We start from the raw sequence: 14,952 nt of genomic DNA on the forward strand, positions 1-14,952 counted from the left end.
TCCAAGCATGCTCCGCACTGTCAGCATAGAGCCCAATGGGCTGTGAAATCATGACTTGAACTGGAAGCAAAATCCAGATGCTTAACCAACTGAGCCACCCAGGCACCACTACAATATATTTAAATCATGTTTAAAAGAGAATATTTAGTGGCATAGGAAAATGTCAGTGATATGTTAAATTAAATTAACTAACAAATAAATAAATCTGCTGCTGACAGCTTTTATCATTTTTACTTTTTACTTTATACTCTTCTGTATTTTAATTTTTTTCTAAAAATGAGTATGTATAAAAAACACTTTGAAGAACTTCCTGACACATAGAATTTATGTACATTGTTGTTCATTTCTTTATGAAAAAGTAGTTGATTTTGAAGGTCAGGGTTAACAGATTTTTTTATACATTTTGGCAAATCAATGTCTACAATAGCTGTTTTAATCTAATTTTCCTTGAAGTGAGCAATGTAAAAAGAATGCTTATTTCTTTGCTTCATAACAGAACACAGATTATTTGAAATGTTAAAAATTTGACTGTGTATTAGGCACATAGTTCTTCACTTTTGTTTTGATTGAAAAATGTTTTGCTGTATAAAAATTACTGGTGAAAAATTAATCTAAACCAGATGTGTGAAAGAAACAGGGAAGTCAAGGATGATTCCAAGGTCTTTGGCCTAAGCGACTGAAATATAAACTCTGCCCTAACAGAGAAGACTAAGGGTAGAAAGTATACTCCAAACTAAACTTTGGAGGGATATCTACACTTTTGTCTTGAGTACATTAAAAATGAGATATCTGTTAGAAATCCAGGTGGAAATGTTGCATGGCCAATTAAATATATGAATCTGGAATTTAGGAGAGAGGCTTGAGCCAAAGAAATAAGTGTGGGATTCATTTGCTTATAGATGATATTCACAATCATGAGGTGGATGAGATCATCATGTCAACGAACATACAAAGAGATGAGAAAAAATAAGGCAAGAGAAGAATTAAGAGGCTGTGGTTTTCTTTTTCTTTCTTTTTCAGTTTTCCTTTCCTTTCCTTTCCTTTCCTTTCCTTTCCTTTCCTTTCCTTTCCTTCCTTTCCTTTCTTTCCTTTTTCTTTTCTCTTTCCTTTCCCTCTCTTACCTTCCCTTTCTTTTTCTTTCTTTGTTTCTTTCTTTGTTTCTTTCTTTGTTTCTTCGTTTCTTCCTTCCTTCCTTCCTTCTTCCTTCCTTCCTTCCTTCTTTCCTTCCTTCCTTCCTTCCTTCCTTCCTTCCTTCCTTCCTTCCTTCCTTCCTTCCTTTTTGAACTGTGAAGCAGGGAGTAAGGATGAACAGGAAGATGACTGAAGTTTGAGGAATCAGGATTGGTGTGAAATATTAGCTTGTGATAATGGAGAGTGAATGTATCAGGGAAATACATGTGAATGACAAGCAGCATTAAGGGTCCACCTTCCTGGTTTGTGGTCTTGAGCTTAGAGTGGAGCCAATCGCATGGTTATATGTTTTTCCCCAGTCACTTTTAGCTGCTTGAAGGTGCAGGCATGAAATAGGCTGAGAATTGGATTCAGCCTGGATTGTGGTTTCATTAAAAGAGTATGAGAGAAATGACCAAGACAAGTTTGTGAGAATTCAAGAAAATGAATGAATTTTACATTGAATGTCTATAGAATTTAAACAGAGAGAGAGAAGAAGGCACATCCAGTGGATGAGATAAAAAGAATCAATGGATTGGAAATCCCAGTTGGATTGAAAGACTGCAGGAGTCAGGGTACTAAATGGAATGCATTGGAAAGATAGGGGATGACTGCCTCTGTATAACCACAGGAGTGAGTGGTTAAATTCGGGTGGAGAAATAGAACAACTAGAAGATTTCAAGGAACTGAGAAAAAAACCAAACACACCTTGAGGCTTGATTATTTTTTTTTACAATTTCATAAACTTTTAATGAAAAAATTGAATTAGAATTTTTAAAAATATGGCATATGAATTAGAGTTAAAGGCTGGAAATTTCTGTTAGCATGTTTAGAGAAAGAGGATATCTGGACTTTTTTTTCCCCTAGAAACAAAGAACTAGAAGTGACACCACTTGAGTTAGTGATGATGTCAGTTTGGTATTTCGTGGGGTTAGACCTTAAACTGCCTTTAAGCTATAAAAATGGCAATTACTATTGTTTAACCTAATATATATCTATCTATACACATATATAGATATACATATGGTTATGTACATGTATAATATCTCAAAACTGCTGAAACAAAAGTAAAAAGGGACACCTGGGTGGGTCAGTCAATTGAGTGTCTGACTCTTGATTTCGGCTCAGGTCATGATCTCATGGTTTGTGGAGTCTAGCCCTGTGTCAGGCTCTACACCGAGCATGGAACCTGCTTAAGATTCTCTCCCTTTCTCTCTCTCTTTCTCTATCTCCCTCTGTGCCTCTATTCTACTTCCCCTCACTGCCTTTCTCTCTCTCTAAAAACCAACCAACCAAACAAACAAAAAACCCAAAAAAACAAAACAAAATGAAACAAAAAAAACAGACCTGAGATTTTGTTTGTAGGAATAGGCTTTCTGAAAAACAGATAATATGAGTTTCTTTTATAAGGAAAAGAAAAATTAAGGTAGAATAGGAACTGACTTTAATTTAATTTAATTAAAAGAATTTTGCCCAGTAGTTCTGTACATTACTCAATGCTCATCACAGTAAATGTACTCTTAAGCCCCTTCCTCTATTTTACTTATCCCTCCCCCACCTCCCCTCTGGTAACTCCAGTTTGTTCTCTTTAGTTGAGTGTATTTTGTTTTTGTTTGTTTGTCTCTTTTTTGTTTTGTTTTGTTTTGTTGCTTAAATTGCACATATGAATGAAATGAAATGGTATTTGCCTTTTTCTGACTGACTTATTTCATTTAACATTAATACTCATTAGGTCCATCCATGTTGGTTTTCATTCTTTATCTTTGCAGTCTCCCTTCTCTGGGCTCATTCTCAGTAGGCTTATTATCAGAAACCAGATATCACTGATATTTTCAGTATTTTGGTTATAAAAATAATATATGCACTTATCTTTATTTTTAAAAGATGCAGACAATATAAAAACTTACATGGTAGAATGTGAAAGTTATCTTTCTCCTCTTGCTTCCCAACTGTACAAGTGTGTTTCTGATTTTACCTCTGAAAAATACTTTTAGTTTCCTTTCTAGACATTGGTCTGTATCTACCTGTAAATATAAACACCTCTGACCTCCCCTTCTCTTTTCCTTTCTCCTCCCCTTACATAAATGGGAAAATAATGTAGGCATATTTTTAACATGTATATTTAGTGATATAGTTTATAGATATTTCTATGCCAACCCATATAAAGCTACCACATTTTAAATGGCTGCATTGTATTCACTAGAATTAATATATCATAATTTATTCTACTGCCTTTTTATGGATTTCAGATTACTAGAAGTAAATGATGATAATAATACCCTACCTTCAAAGGATATTGTGAGAGTTGAATAAATTAATATGTGTCAAACACTTAAGAGAGTGTCTGGCATCTAGCAAGCACTAACATTGGACAGTACCAATCTCCTTTGTCATATCTGATGGATGAAAATGATGGCATTTTGCTCTTTTATTTGCTTTTCCTGATTAATAATGATTTTGAATATCTCTCCAATGTGTATATCTTCCATTTTAATTCATTTTCTCTGTGACAGGATAGCTGTCATTCTATCCTTTATAATTCTTATTGTTTTGGGTACTCATATATATTGTGGATATAATTCTTTGAGTATTAAATATATTGAAATTATTTTATCCCAGTTTATAATTCAGTTTTGTAATCTTTAAAGAATGTCTACCATGAACTCCTTTGTAAGTCCTTTTGGTTCCATTCTGATTTCAGTTGCCATCATCATGGCCAATGTCTCACTTCAAGCATGTACCACATCTCTCAGGACCTTCTCTAAAGACCTGAGCTTCCCAGCCAGTATATAATTGCAGACCAAAGTCTAAAAGAGTGGTAATGTCACCAAGATCAATGCTAAACCAGTGCACCACAGAGCCAGAGAATAAATGCTTAGACTCCCTTCCTTTCAGTAGACAATTCTAGGAATAATATGTGTGCTTCTCAAAGATTCTGGAGTCATTGAGATCCCATGACCACAGTACATATCCTTTTACTTACATTTCCTCATTCCTTCTTTTACTTTCCCAAAAATATCATTCCTGCCTCCTAGGCTCATTTTCCTAATAAATCACCTGTCTCCAAAGCTTAGGCTCTGCTTTTATGGGAGCTTAAATTAAGACAATTGATATTAGACTTGGCCCCAGAAACCAGACTGTCGGAATGGGTACCAGAAGTGGGTCACTTACCTGTCAACAATCACTACACTGTGTTTGACAAGTGACATGGTAATTCAATGGGATGGTGATGGTGAGATGACACTTTTGATAAGTGGGGTTGTGGTGATGGATGCAGTTTCAAAAACTCACTTGCAGTTTATTGGGATGAGTTTAAAATAAAAGCTGAACGATTAAATTATGCATTACCCCAGAAGTTGAATGGGGTGGAGACAATAGCAATTATGAGGATTGTGGATTTTCTGGCTTTTGTTAACAGCCTCAGAATTTTGGAAGATAAAAAGAGAATGATAGACTACCCTCTCTGCTCAGATACTGATTTTCTGTAGCCAGGGGGAAGACAAGATATGATTTAATTCTGAGGGTTGCAAAACTGCAAAGGAGACTGTATGTCAGCCTCAGAGAGCTAATTATATTGAAGCAGAAAACAAATATGAAGATATTCAGACCCTACTTGGATGGATGTTCCTGAGAACTCTGAACTCCCAAATAACCCTCAATTCCACACCCAGTCTTTTATTCAGCTCCTTCCCCTTTCTAAAGAAGAGCAGCATGCCCTCACCCTTACCATGCAAAGATATCGTCTGAAGCAAATACTTAAGTCGATGTTTGTTCTTTTCAAGATTCCATCATGTATGTCCTCATTATGTTTAACCAATAACAAGAGTCATAGCAGAGCCTAGCCTGAGAGGAAATTTATTCTGACTGCTTCTAATTCCAGGATGGAATGGCTTATTCATTGACAGAATTGTAAGTGTTGGCTAATATCCAGAGGCAGGAAATAGCAGAACATGTACAGGAGTGGATTTTGAAAGTATTGAACCAGGCAAAGCTGGAGGTGCGGAATATAAAGGCTGGACAAAGGAGAATTCATTGGCGTAAGAACACTCTCCGTCGCCAGGATACTTGAAGCCCATCTTACATGTTTGTATGACTCCTTGAAGTCTAGACAGGTTGATGGTCTTTAATAAATGAATGGTAGATGGAATAACTGTCTCCTTAGGGTATCGATGAGGGGGTCAGAGAAAAGGAAGGAGGGAATATTAGAAATGGATTTTTTACGTGAGATTAGAAAATCCATTGGTTTACTAAGAAAGTCCAGAGGATACATCCTTCAGTGAAGTAATGAAGAATGAACTTGTGAGGGGAACACTAACATGGTTGAGAAGCTTAGTGGTTGTTATCCTCTAGAGGCTGGTATTGAGAATGGATTAGACTGCCAATGAAACTGTGCTGACAGTGATATCAGTAGAAAATCAGAGGCCGGGAGGACATTCTTAGAACTCAGAGGTGAATGGGATGTAGTTACAATAATGGATAGCAGAGTTAGAGTGACAGTCATATTGCCTTAACCTATAGGGATTTCTGGCAATGACTGTTAGGCCATGATGTTCCTAGGGTGAGAGATATGGGTAGTCAATTAGGGTATTTCTTGACTTGTGTAACTAAAAATACAGAAATAAAATAACAGAGTAAAGTAAAATAACATAAATAGCTGGATAGAAGAAATTGATTTGTAATTTGCAGTTAGTTGGAGGAAAGGCCAGGTCCCCTTGCAGAGGATTTTGTAACATCATTATCAAAATATACAAAAACATTCCCCTATTACTCTCCAATGAGACCTGTAGCAAATAGCCAGGTTAACCGTTGCAGGTGTAAAGGGAGATCCCTAGATTTTTAAGGGATATGGTATATAGACTTTCAATTGACACTGACACTAAGAGATTCAGAATGCTACCATGCCTCGCTGGTTAGAGGTAATAGTTGATAGTAAATGCAAATGAGTCTACAAGCCATCCTGTCCCCAGACCCCAGTTGGAATTTCAGAGATTAGCATTTCCTTCAAACTTAAAAGATACAAGAGGGATGGTTTTAACAAAGTCTTGTTTAATTCAGCTCTATGGTTTAAAAGAAAATCAGCTGAATCATAGCATATATAGGTACATCACTGTAAGTTTTACCAAATTGTATTAACAGTTGTTGCTGCTGCCCAGTTATATTTTATTGGAACAGAAACATAGCCTGTGGTACTTGATATGTAACTATTGATCTGGCAAATGTGTTCTTTTTAATCTGTATCACTTAAGAGGATCAAAGGCAGTTGTTTTATGGGAAGGATAACAGTACACATTCACTTTCTTTCTCTAGGGCTGCATTATATCTATAGTTCTCTGCCACAATATAGTCTAAAGGGTTCTTGATAATTTTGATAGACTATAAAATTACTATGGCCACTATATAAATTATATCATGTTAATAAGCCTTGATGGAAAGGAAATGGCCAATACTCTGGATGCTCTACTAATATACATATGTAAGAGAATATGGGAGATAAACACTATTAAGATTCAGGGAATTGTCTAAATAAAAGAAAAGAAAAAAGATTCCGGGACTTGTCAAATTGATGAAATTGAAATTTTAGGAAAAGTTTTAGGGCCTTTTGAAATATCCTCTAAATTATATTGTATAGGACATTGTATAGGACAATTGTATAGGACAAATCATTGTGCCTTCAACTCTTAGGAAAATGCATCGTGCTTGGCCTGGTACACTAGGACTTGGTTGCTTGCTTGTTTATTTATTTATTTTTTTTTCATTAGTGCTTATTTAATTTGAAGGCAATGCCTACCATACTTGAGAATATTCCCTCTAATGGCTATTTGATTATTTGGAAGAATGTCAGTGTTTTGTGAGGTCCAGAGGAAAAGAGGCTTTTTGTTAGAAACCAGGTCAAGGCTATTACAAACAGTCTTGCTGTTCAAAGTGTATGACCCAGCAGATTCAATGGTACTAGATGTGTGAAGCCTCAGTAGCACACATTTTCTTAAGCACCCAGAGGAAAGTGATGCCTTCAACAGCAGAAAACTATTCATCGTTTGAAAAATAGCTCCTGGGAGGCTACTGAGTCCTGGTAATGACTGAGTGCCATATCATAATGCATCAAACAACCATGAGACCAGAGTAGCCTTGTAGAAGAAGAGTTTGTCAGATCCACCAAGTCATAAGGTCTGGCAAGTACATCAACATTTTATTGCATTATAGAAATTGTATAGTAGGGATTGGGCCCAAATAGATTCAAAGGAAAGACATTCTGATGTTTCTTCCTCAGCTTATACCTCTTGGAGCATTCCTTTTAGCTAGTAGTAGGGGAAAAATTGGGCCCAGTCTATATGTAGGCTGGCTTAATATGTGAGTGTGAGCCAAGTATGAAATATCAATGCAGTACAGCGACACTCAAGGGTGGGTTTTCCTCCCAAAAGATTGAAAGAAGGAAATTTATTGGGCAGAATTGTGAACAATGTACAGTAAAACCTTGGTTTGCAAGCATAATTCATTGCAGAAACATGTTTATAATCCAAAGTGCTTGTATATCAAAGTGAATCTCCTCATAGGAAATAATGGAAACTCAGATGATTCATTTCACTACCTAAAAATATTCATATTAAAATGATTACTGTAATATAATACAAAATAAAAAATACAAAATATAAAGAAAAATAAACAAATTAACCTACATTTACTTTTAAAAACCTTCATGGCTGCTGTGAGGGAGACAAGAGAGTCATACTGTGTATGACAACTTTTACCATCATTAACAGAATCACTGCTATGTATTGGCTCAATGGAATCCTTTTCTGCATGGGGGGCATTGTATATGCTTGTGCAGATGTTGACTACAGAACAGCATTAGTAAACTCTTGTCATATACTGTATTTAATGTAACTGGCATTACAGCAGAGGAAAGGGCAGCCTGGGCTAGAATGAAGCAAAGCATTCCTAAGCTTACTCTTGTATGGAAAAGCAAAGGACTGTTCATAGGTGCTTTGAAGTGACCAAAACAAACAAACAAACAAACAAACAAACAAAAAACAAAAAAAACCCCCACCAAAACCAAAAAAACCCACTAGTGCCACTTGTGGGCACCTTCTAATGTTCTGAAAAATCACTGATTTCAGCCAGATACCATGGCCTGAGACCAAGCATCTGAGCATGGGAGACAATTACCCACAATCCCTCAGTGAGAGAAAGAGAGAATAACCATTGGGTCAGTTGTGATCATGTGACATTTGGTGTCACATACTACTTGTATTGTAGGACATCACTCATTTATCAAGTTAAAATTTATTAGAAATGTTTGCTCATCTTGCAGAACACTCACAGACGTTACTCACAATTCAAGGTTTTACAGTACTTAGTTTTCCACTTTATATGGAGGGAAAAGTGGCTTGAAGCAAGAGTATATATGGTTTCCCATGCAGCAGTATGTGGTTTGGCTTGTTTGTACAAGGTAGGGATTGGCAAACTGTATCCTGAGGGCCAAATATGTTCCAATATCTGTTTTTATATAGGGAGCGAATTAAAAATTGTTTCTATATTTTTAAATAGAAAAAAATTTTAAAGGATACTATTTCATGATGTGTGAAAATCATATAAAACTCAAAATCCACTGCCCATAAATAACATTTTATTGAAATCAACCATACATTCTTTTATGTAATATTTATGGTTATTATTGTACCAGAAAGGCAGAATGGAATAGTTGCAACAGAGATCATATGGGCCACCAAATCTAAAACATTTGCTGTATGTCACATGACAGAGAAAGTTTGTGTGCTCCCTAATCAATAGCATGGGGGAAGAATGATTGGAATATTTTAGGCAAGGATATTTTTAACACAATGGTGTGAATGGATTCATGGGGATGGATGCAGACTTTGTGTGTCTCATATTAATGTCAGTAAAAGAAAAATATACCCACTGCAGAGGAGATGTTGAACAATCAGTGGATAGGATGATTTATCTGGCAGATGTCAGCCAGCATCTGTCCACAGGCACCCTACTGTCTGCCCTAAGAAGCCATGCATTGAATAGCCATGGTAGGATTGATAAGGCTATGCATAGGGCCAATAGCATGGGCTTTCATTTACTCAAGATGATGTGGCTACTGTTAACTATTAAATGCTGACCTATCAGCAGCAGACACCAATGCTGGGCTCTTGATATATCACCTAGTTGACCAGTTCTCCATTAATGTCATATTGTTATACAGGATTCTTTCCAGCCTGGTGGGGGCAATGATTCACCCTCACTAAAACTGGCACCCACTCCCACTGTTCTGTCTGCAGTGTAGAGAACCACTCTTAGGTATCACTCTTAGGCACCACTACCTGAGGATTTGGACAATGTCAGATTTACTGTTGTGGGATTCATCAAAACAAATCCTCAGACATGACCGTAGTACCTACTGATCAAAGAGCCAATCCGACGAGTATATGCTATTCACTGAATTAGTCTATTTAAATCTCAGCTCTGGTGCTTGCGCTTGATGTCCTATAAAGTTTAACTGCTGTCCTTCAGGATGCATTACAAAGTTTAACCAAATGTCCACTATTTGAGGCCATATCCTTCAATAGCCAGAATACATGGATTCAAAGACCAAAGGGAGGAAGTAGGATTGATCCTTCTCGATATGACTTCAGTGACCCACTCTAGGACTTTGTCCCCACAACTCTGGGCTCTGTGGATTAGAGCTTCTGGTTCCCAAGCTTCTACCAGGAATATAGTAAGAATTTTATTTTGACTGAAGTTATGGTATCAGTGGACAATCGATAATTTCCCTTATCAGGTCCTGACAAAAGCCCTAGGATTTAAGACTGGGAACTCTAGAAGTAGTTTCAGAGAAAGGAGAAAATTATGACTTATACTCAGCTGTAGCTCTGGATACTGTAACTTCCTCCACTAACTCTTCTGTATTGAGCCTTTTTTGAAGACTGACTAGTCACTAATTTGAAAAGTTAGTAACAGTAGTTTTAATGTGGGCCACTAGCAGGTAAGGATAGACTATAGTCAGTGCTTCAGTGTGCTGTCACATCCCATTGGTCCTCATCTGATGTCAGCCACATCATGCTAGGCAGTTCTGTGCAAACTCAGACTCACATCACCATAGTACTGTCTTAAATGCAAGTTTTGCTTTTCTCTGCTTCTTTCTGAAGCCTTTGGAACTTAGTGAAGGTGCAGAAGAAGCCCACACGGGTGGGGAATTTAGTGTTCTGAGGGTGATCCTCAACCAAAGTGTGGCAGGAAATAGTATATAAATCCCCACTCTCCTTTTTCATAAAATATTCAGTGAGGTATTGTGTGAAATGGAGGCTCCATTGCCTACCACATCAGCCTCAAAAAAATTCCATACCCTTATATTCACTTTTCTTCATTTCCTAATGTCCCTCTTCCTCATTCCAGTTCTCTGTGATAACTTCCAAAGTAAATTACCAGCCCTGAAATTCTTGACTCAGGTTCTGCTTCCAAGTAATTAAAACTAAGGTAGTATGTGAAATATTGAAGTTTAAATAATTTGCTTGCTCAAAACTATTATTCTTTTTCTTTATGATTTCTGTGTGTTGCGCTTTGCTTATAAAGTCCTAGCCTACTTTAATACTATGAAAGTATTTGCATTTTAATACTTTCATAGTGCATTGTCCCACCATTGCTCATTTATTTCTATTTTGTGAGACATAAATGTAGTGTTACTGTTTAGTAAATATAGTCAACTACCTATCCTATCCATTTTTTTGCGTAGTTCATTATTCTTACAAATTGATTTTGAATGTCACTTATATGCACAATTCCTACATAAAAATACCTGTCTATAGTTACATCACTGTGCTCATATCAAAATGTTTTAATTATTTATAGTATATTTTGATATCTGATTAAGCAAGTTATGCTTTCAGGCTTTATTTACTTTTTCACAATTGCTTTGACTGTTTTTGTATACATTCTACTCAATATAAGCTTTACAATCAACATTTCAAATCCCATTAAAGAATCCCTTTGGGGATTTTCATGGAGATCACTCAGATCACTTTGAATTTATATACTGATTTGTGGATATATAACATATTTACTGAACTTTCCCATTCAGGAATTAATCTATTCAGGATTTCTTTTTAGCTTTTACTACAGTGGTAGTTACTTGCTTATTTTCTCACTTTATCTACTTGTGTTTCTTAATATTCATGTGCATTTTATAGTTTCTGTTTCTTTTTATATACTTTGTTAATGACATTTCCTTTTCTAGTCATTGGGGAGTGCATAAGGAGATGTGGTATACAAGAGCTACTGGGTTTTGTAAGTTGACATTGTATTAGGCCATCTTTTTAGTTTTATTATATATTTTTGGGCATGTGGATAGATTTTCTAGAAATATAATTATATCTTCTGTAAGTAATTAAAATTCTTTATTTTCTATTTTTAGACAAAGAAGATACACAGACACACATTAATTGGCCATTATCCTCATTAATTTTTTTATTTCCAAATATGAACCAAGAAAGTTTTGAGTCCATATGAGATAAGTCTTATGTTCAAGGAGATCAAAAACCAGAGCTAAAATATCAAAATAGGAATCCCAAACCAGAAAGCCAAATTGGAGAAGAACCAGTAGTCAGAGAGTGACCAGAATTTGGTCCCAAGACACTTAAGCAAGGGTCAAAATCAAGGAACAGAAAAGTCAAATCAAGATTTGGAAATGCTGAAATTACTTTATTCTGTGACAGAACACTTGGTGTGAAAGGCAGGTATGAGGTGATCAGGAATTGGAAGGTACAAGCTAGGAACTGAGGTGGCTACAATCATGACAGTGGAAACTTTTAAGGGATAAGGGAGGTACAACTGAAGTTTTCAGAATTCTCCCTATCTTTGTGAGGTTTTGTGGGATATTCTTTTCTCCCAGTCATCCTCAGGACTGTAAGCAAACTGCATAGAAGTTTTGGTATTTCTTTTTCCAAAACTGTGAAGAGTTTGCACAGATAGCCTATCCGAGATTACTGTTGAGTGACTAAGGCTTAGATATAAGAAGTGACTGCTAATAGTAAGTAAAGTAAAAATCCCTTAAATTAACTTCTCAACAGTGTTAATTATAATTTTGAATAAAAAGGTGAAATAATCCTTGAACTTCCTCTCCAAAAATGATATGGATTTTTTTTCTTTTTGAGAAGTGAAAGAACTACTGATCAGCGCCTTATTTCCATTATAACAGGTGATGTCTATCAAGTCCCAAGTCTCAATGTAACTCAAGAGCCTGTGACTATACACTAGCTTAAGAAGATATTTATAGTAGTTTTATTACTATATATTAATAATATAATTTATAAGAAATTATTTTATTGTTATTATCCCCATACTTCTGTCTGTTCGTTGCAAGCATATAGATAGGTGAGGCCATATTAATTGGGCACAAGAAGAAAAAATTCCTACACATATAAAATGAGAGGAATGAAGTAGTATCTGTCATACAAATTAAACCAACATAAATTAGTATAAAATTGTGAAATAATAAGTGTATTTTCTGACATGGCAGTATAGTCAAAGAGACTCTGTGTAAAGTGATATCAGCCCCATTAAATATGAAATCAGAGAATAGTTTCAGTCACCCTTGACAGAATAAGAAATGTACTGGGTAAATCCAGCTGCATAAAAATTTAAAAGCAGGAACTAATGAATAGAGGACAGCCAATGAAAAATTATTGTATTGAACAGATGGTTCACTAGTCTGTAATAAGTAGAGTGAGAATAATAAAAATGTTTGTATTCAGTATTAACAAGAATATGGCTATAATGGAAAATGATCTGAAATAGAAAATAGTAGAGAAAAATGAGGGACATACACAAATAAAACTTCATGTTTTGCTTTATTAGAAAGATGAGTTGTAAGTGAGATATTAGTGAAAATAAAAGGGAAATGAATGAAAATTATTAATATTATAGAATGGTATAATTGCAAATATATTTTAATGAGAATGAAATGCTGGGGGAAAGTTTATGCTATTCACACATTAAACACAAATTCATTATCACTAATTCTAGTATGATAGACACCACCATGAAAAATTATGATTCATCCATTATTTTAAAGCTTTGGGGAAAACGTTTTATTTGTACATCAAGTTTGTAATATAAATTAGTATGTAATTATTGCCAGTAAAAAATATTAGGGTCAATTGTGACAAATAAATAAAGTTCTAATGTTGACATTTAACACATTGTTTTCTTTGGCTTACTCAAGAAAATCTGTAGTCCATACACTTGAGTGTAGAGAGGAATTCATTCATCTATCAGGAAGCATTAAAATATTTAGTGCTTCAAGGTTAGAGCCAGGGCCAAAATTAATGAACAATTTGCAAGTTTAGCAGTTGTAGGAAGATTTAAATTTCTTTTCAAAAGACAGAATTAAAATGATCAACACCTATAAATAAGCAGCTTTTATACAACATAGTAATTGCCAGAACTCTCATGTATTGGGAAATAACTGTTTCCAATTTTGACAAAGTGACATATACATAATTGGTCATGCATTACAATTCACTACTCGAAGAATTTGTCTACAGGGAAGATGGTAAGGGCTTCTCTCTTCCTTGTCAGAAGCATTATAGAATTATAATAGCTTGATCATTATCAGTGCAGAAATGACTTTTTAAAAAGTTTTTACTTTTCTTGACGTTTTATCAGTACAGAGAAGGATGCTTACTTTGTAAAGATTGAGATAAAATTTGTGAGGTGAAAGCCCAGAATTTTACTTTAATTTCAATATAATTAACATACAGTGGTATATTCATTTTATACATAGAATATAGTGACTCAGTAATTCTCTACATTACTCGGTGCTCATCATGGTAAGTGCAGTCTTTAATCTCCATCACCTCTCTCACCACCCCCACACCCCCATGCATCTTCCCTCTGGTAACCACCAGTTTGTTCTCTGTATTTAAGAATCTGTTTATTTGTCTGTCTCTTTTTTTCTTTGTTCATTTGTTTCTTAAATTACACATATGAGTGAAATCATAAGGTATTTGTCTTTCTCTGACTGATTTCACTTAGCATGATATCCTCTAGATCCACCCATGCTGTTGCAAGCGGCAAGGTTTCATTTTTTTAATGGATGAATATAGATATAGATATAAAACATCTTCAAAAAGCCAGGATTTTATTAAACAGAAGGATCGCATGTTTTATGTTGATCGCTTTGTTACTACCAGTGAGCAATGAAGGAATGAAGGAGTATTTTCTCTTTCAAGAACTGGACTACAGCCCTGAAGTATGGAAATTTCAGGATATTAACTATATTATGAAGTGTTTCTCTGAGCTAATTTTGCCACAGTGACTATGTAAAGCCATATCATGATTTATCATGTTTCACTTTATTGCACTAAACAGATATTGAGTTTTTTTTTTGTTTTGTTTTTTTACAAATTGAAAGTTTATGACAACCCTGATTCCACCAAGTCTATTGGTGCCATTTTCCCAACAGGATTTGCTCACTCTATGACTTTCTGTCACATTTTGGTAATTCTCATATTACATTAAACTTTTTAATTATTGTTGTATTTGTTACGGTGATTTGTGAGTAGTATTTTGATATTTCTTTGTAATTATCTTGGGGTATCCTGAACTGAGCCCATTTAAGATGGTGAGCTTAATTGATAAATGTCATATGTTCTGAATACTCTATTGACTGGCTGCTTCCCTTTCTCTCTCCTTCTCCGTGGATCTCTCTATTTCCTGAGACAAAACAATATTGAAATTAGGCCAATTAATAAGCCCACAATGATCTCTAAATGTTCAAGT

This window comes from Crocuta crocuta, unplaced genomic scaffold, assembly GCF_008692635.1.
Source record: "Crocuta crocuta isolate KB4526 unplaced genomic scaffold, BGI_CrCroc_1.0 scaffold120, whole genome shotgun sequence".
NCBI lineage: Eukaryota > Metazoa > Chordata > Mammalia > Carnivora > Hyaenidae > Crocuta > Crocuta crocuta.